We start from the raw sequence: 5,778 nt of genomic DNA, 5'->3' as shown, positions 1-5,778 counted from the left end.
TGCTCCTCCTCCCTCGCCTCCTTTTTCCCTCATCAGTCTCATCCTCCTTCTGGCATTAACCATCTCTCCCTCTCACCGGAACACTTGCCCCATATTCTTATTTACCTTCTTGACATTTCCACATGGATGTCTTCTAAGAATCTCAGAATTAATGTGATTCAAACCCAAATCATCACCTATTTCTTTATACCTGCATCTCATCCTGACTTCCCAATAAAGAAAGAACAAGACACATGAAAATAAAATTCAGACACTTTAAAGTTATGAGTAGTGAAGAGCTGGATTTTGTGTGTGTTGGGAGGGAGGAATTGACATAACTGTGCCAGTCCCTCTATGAGGACATTTAGGATTATCTTTTCACTCGTGTCTTCATTCACTTACTATTCATTCATTTGTCTATTTATTATTTTATTTATTTATTTATTTATTTATTTATTTATTTATTTATTTATTTATCCATCTATCTATACCTCTATTCCTTTTCTCATTCATTCAAACAGCAATAATTATGCCCTTTATTTTGTCAGAAATACAAATATGAGCAAAGCATAGTCTCTGATTTCAAGGAATTTTATAGGAAGAAACAAACAAAAGCTTCATTAAACTTCCCAGATGCTGACCAAATGCTCAAAATTTGGAATACCAAGTAGAAGACAGTCAATGTCACTGAGGAGAGATAAGTTCAGAAAAATCTTCAAATATTTTCTTACGTGGCATAAGACACATCTTGAAATATGAGGTGATGTTCATCCTGTGAACAGGCCCAAGATGCTGCATCAACAAACACCAAGGTCTGAAACAGTCCTGTGTCCTGAAGAAGCAGAGGATGAAAGACTGAGAGTTGGAATTAAAGAGGTAGGCAAGGCCAGATGGTGAAGATGCTGACACTCACCATAGGTAGGATTATGAGTTTTATCCTGAAATCCTTGGCGAGTCACTAAAGAGCTTGAGATGAGGGATTGCCATTTGGGGAAGTGCAGGTTTATCTTCTCCGTGGGCTCCTCCTGTCCTACCACCACCCTGCCCAATTTTACCATTTATGGTTCTAGCTTTAGCCTCTGACCCAGGCAAACACAGCCTCCCTTGCTTCTCTCCCTCCCAACTCTTGGAACAGTTTTCAGTTTTCAAATAGAACTTTACTAAATACTAAAGAGAAATAAAGAAAAATTGTTGTAGAAATGTCATCTGTGAAACAATAGTCTGGTTGCCTAAGTACAGACGTATGAGTCTATCATTCTGTTAGAAAGAGCCAAGCGGTTTATGTGGTTACCAAGCCTTTTTCTATTATTTGTACTATCATACCACTAGTACTATTACTTCTACCACCATCACCATTACTGCTGCTACTATCACCATGAGCAGCATTGTAGCAGCTTACATATATTAAACGTATATCCTGTGCCAGTCGCCATACTGGTTGCTCTATTGCTAATGTCTCATTTAATCCTATCAAAATAGATAAATGAAATCAATCAAATATTTATCAATATTCCATTTTATAGATAAGGAAACTAAAACTCAGATGGAAGTAAAAGAGCTTCTCCAAGATCACACAGCAAGTAAATGACAGAACAAACAGTCCATATCAGCGGGTACTAGAAGGATCAAGGAGTGTTTGCTCTCATGCTTGGCAACCAGCTTCACGCATACAAAGGCGACTGTAGCTTACACTAAATATTTGCTGGACACACCCAAGCACTTGCTCTTTCTGCTGCTGAGTCTCTTCTCTTCCAGTTATCTCCTTTGCCTATTAGAGTACTTTTTTTTTGCAAAGGGAGAGTAACAGCTCTTATCTCAGAGCACTTCCCCAGAGCTAAGATTCTTGTAATTCTCTTGAACAGAGCATTCTATGGGGAAGGATTGGGTGAGAGAAGTGATCTGACATGTGGCCGCTTGTATGTGGCACAAAGGAAAATTAATAATGAGATTCAAACATATTTTACTCCTTGTCATTCTCTTGGATTAAAAGCTTAGGGGGAGAGGAAAGTAGCGAAAAGAAACTGCATCTTTTTCTGTGTGTGATTTTGAGAGCATTCTTCATGCATTTTCTAGGTTTTTGTTTTCCTTATTTCCAAGAACTGAATCAGCCAAATCATTTTCAGATGTGAAACAAAATAATCAATCAGTTCTGGATTTAGTAAAACACTGCCAAATGCACGGGATTTCCAGAGGCCACATGCCATTCTCAGGGGGCTTGCAACTAAGGCTGAAAACAGACTGTCTTTTTTCCTCAGAAAATGATTATGATAATTCATCATCATCATCAACATTTATAAGATATGTACCATGTTCCAGACACATCTTCAAATGTTTTTGTATAGCTCACAATAACCTCATAATATAGGAATTATCATCCTATTTTTGAGATGGATACACTGAAATTGATAGTTGGGTAACTTTCTCAATGTCACAAATATTTAAGAGGCAGAGCTGGATTTCAAAACTATGTTGGATGAACTTCCATGCCTTACTTAGCATCAACAAGTCAATATACAGGGCTACATAAACCTTCCTTGCTCTTCAAGACCCAGGGATGCTGTTTCCCATCAATACACCTGTATTCTGTCATCCTTTCCTCTTTTGGCTCAGTCTCTACCAGGGCACCACCCACTACCTATAGATTTAGACTGCCTGTACTTTCTTCTTACGTGATTTGAAACCTCTCAGAACCTATTTCCATCTATTAACTCCCTTATATCATTATTATATAAGTTATAGTTATATATAATTATTCTCTGCCTCTTGTTTATATTCCCAGCTTGACCTGAAGTTAAAGATGTTGACTCCAGCCTCACACTCTGAATTCATGGAATCACACAGCTCTTTTTCTGCACAAAACCCCACACTCTTCAGCAAAAACTCTGTCTTGTATTCCATGCCACCCTTTGTACTCACCTTGGGACTATTTCTAATCTTCTTGCCTTGTTCAGCAGCCACTCATCACTGGCCCAGACAGACTAATGAAATGGAAAATGTGGTAATGTTAATGAGAAATCAGAAACCAGATATTTTGAAAAAAAGCCACAATGATAAAGAACTGTCAACAATTTTGTTCCAGAAGCTATGACTTCATTTGCAAATATCATATCCACTCAGTTCAAAAGTCCCAAAGTATGTTTTTCCTGCAGAATGCATGAGTGTGTGCATGTGTGTGTGTGTGTGTGTGTGATTATTTATTTAAACATGAAAGTGGAATCTTTAGAGAAGCAATTACCATGCAGAAGAGATAGCTCCTTCTTAAGTTTACATGGCGTAGTGCAGCTATTGCAAATTGGCCCATTTTCCTAGATCACCTCAATGTCCCAACCCCTCCTTGGTGCTCTAGTGCATAGCTGCTCAAGGAAGATGAAGTATCTTATCTGTCCAGCTCTTTTACAAGGGAACAATTATTTATAGCCCTAAGACATTTCTGAAGCACAAGCAATAGTAATGGCTTATATCACCACCATGATGGTACCATCTTATTTGGCACTTTGCAGTGTGATCACAAAATGTTTTCACACTAAATTTATATTTTTATCCTTATTAAAACCACCTCCTGATTTAGGTATTGCTGACCTCAATTTTGCATAAGGAAATGGAGGTTCACAGAGGACAGACTACAGAGAATAAAACCTGTACTAATCCATAGGCCTGACTTCTAGGTCAGGCTTATTATATCGCATCATGCTGTGTGGTCAAGGCTACATGATACATGGGCAAGCAATGTGGCATAGTGATTCAAACTAATAATTTTGGAGGCAGATTCCTTGGGGTTCAAATCTTAGCCTTGGTGTTTACTATTTGTGTGGCCTTGGAGTGTTCATTGAAATTCAGTTTTCTCACTTAAAAAATGGAGTTAAAATGTCTATTCATGGTACTGAGGTGAAGATTAAATAAAATAATGCCTGTAGAGAATTCAGGCTCAGTACAGTGCTTGATACAAAATAGGTACTCAATAAATGGGAGTTCTATTGGGTTGTTGGAAAAGTCATGATGCAGTTTTGCACCAAAAATCATGGAAAACTACGTCATGACTTTTCCGACAACTTAATATTACAGGAAGGTCACAACCCTCCTTCTTCTATTCGGACATATGAAAAACTATGAAAATAAAAAATATTTCAAAATAACTTATTTCACTGCAAAACCCAACCTAAATGAACCTGAAATTAATTTGAATTTCGTTTTTATCTTTTAAAAAGTTGTTTTTAACTTTGTTTATCCAACTTAGTGTAAATATTGATGCATTTTGCGGCAGAAATATTACTGCTTTAGCTGCCACAGACACCCTGGATATATTACATAATGTTGAATATATGTACCGTATTACCTTTCTAAAATTCAAAACATTCTGTATTCTGAAACACAAGTGTCTATGAAGGCATTGGCACACAACTGTAGATCAACACTTCCACACCCATGGTACTAGCAAGGCTACCAGTATTTGTATTATGCCTGATTCCTTCAGTATTTGTTTCTTTTACCCACTGGGGTTGGACTATCTTACCAGTCAATGTGGAGTTTTGAATGTCTGGAGCTAGAATAGAGAAGACAACCTGACAAAATGTGAGCCACAAAGATGGTTAATTCAAGGTGGGTTGGACATAGTCAAGCCTCAAATACTAGTGAAAGCAAGCAAGGACACTGTTCAGGAGCCAGAAAAAGTGTAGACCCTTCAAGAAACAGACACCAAGACAGAATTAAACCCACAAGACATTTATTGGAGGAAACACCTGTACAGGTTAAGGGAAGAGGGAGAACAGGTAAGCAGATTGCAATGCTGGTCTGACACCTGTGAATGGAGAAAGAAGAAAGGCGAGTTGGGTAGGAGAGCCTGAGGTAGTAGCATAGCATGGAGAAAGTCTCAGCAAGGCTGAAGGGAAGCACTGAGTACATTTTTGTTAAGGGAGAATTGTACTGGGCAGGAACAGCTCAGATCTAGTACCTTCTATGATCAGTCACTGGCTAGGAGCACACTGTTGAGGTGGTGGCCTCGGCACAACACTTCAGAGGATCCAAATGCAGCAGCTGGAGGTTGTCAGTCAGACACACTCCTCACAGTGGTTCTCTTGAAGGCAGGTCTCAGTGGCATATCTCTATGGCTGTCACTAAAGTGAAGAAAAGAGAAGAAATTATTGAGTCACCCACCCAATTCCCTGTGGTCCTTTTGGACAATCACACCACAGCTCCCTCTTTCTCCTCCTTTCAGTTTTTCTTCAAAATGTTGTTTGTGGAATTTTAACACAATGCCATGTACACAGCAGATACCCTGCAAGCACAGTCCATGGTGTAGTACAGAGGCTGGAAATTGTTTCTTCCCAGATCTGAAAGTTTCTGTCAAGGCACAAAACTCTCCATCCTTGTCCCTCCCTTGGCTTTTCCCATCATTTTCTGACTTCAACAGAATGCCCATTTAAAAAGAAATATTTGGGGGTTTCTTTTTCTTTTTAAAATTAGTTTTAGGTGTACAAAATAACATAGTGATTAGACATTTAGATAACTCACAAAGTAATATCCATAATAAGTCTATTACCCATCTGACACTGTGCCTAGTTATTAGATTATTATTGACTATATTCCTTATGTTATACTATATGTCCCTGTAACTACTTTTTAATTATAGTTGACATTCAATATTATTTTATATTAGTTTCAGGTGGACACCTTAGTGGTTAGACATTTATATAATTTATGAAGTGATCCCCCTGATAAGTCTAGTACCCATCTGACACTATACATAGTTTTTACAATATTATTGACTATATTCTTGGAGGTCTTATTCTGAGCTAAAGATTT

General features: G+C 38.1%; 1 long non-coding RNA gene across 1 annotated transcript; it reads right to left on the bottom strand.

Moving 5' to 3' along the window:
- Positions 1-634: 634 nt before the first annotated feature.
- Positions 635-5,074, bottom strand: LOC109395282 (uncharacterized). Its single transcript, XR_002126612.1, has 3 exons — positions 4,928-5,074; positions 2,896-2,957; positions 635-811 (listed from the first exon to the last, which is right to left on the bottom strand). It is a non-coding gene; the product is annotated as an uncharacterized LOC109395282 (long non-coding RNA).
- Between the last annotated feature and the right edge of the window lie 704 nt (positions 5,075-5,778).

The sequence above is a fragment of the Hipposideros armiger genome, unplaced genomic scaffold (assembly GCF_001890085.2).
Source record: "Hipposideros armiger isolate ML-2016 unplaced genomic scaffold, ASM189008v1 scaffold_463, whole genome shotgun sequence".
In the NCBI taxonomy this organism is placed as follows: domain Eukaryota; kingdom Metazoa; phylum Chordata; class Mammalia; order Chiroptera; family Hipposideridae; genus Hipposideros; species Hipposideros armiger.
Note: the sequence above shows the minus strand (reverse complement) of the source record. Positions and strands in the feature narration are given on the sequence as shown.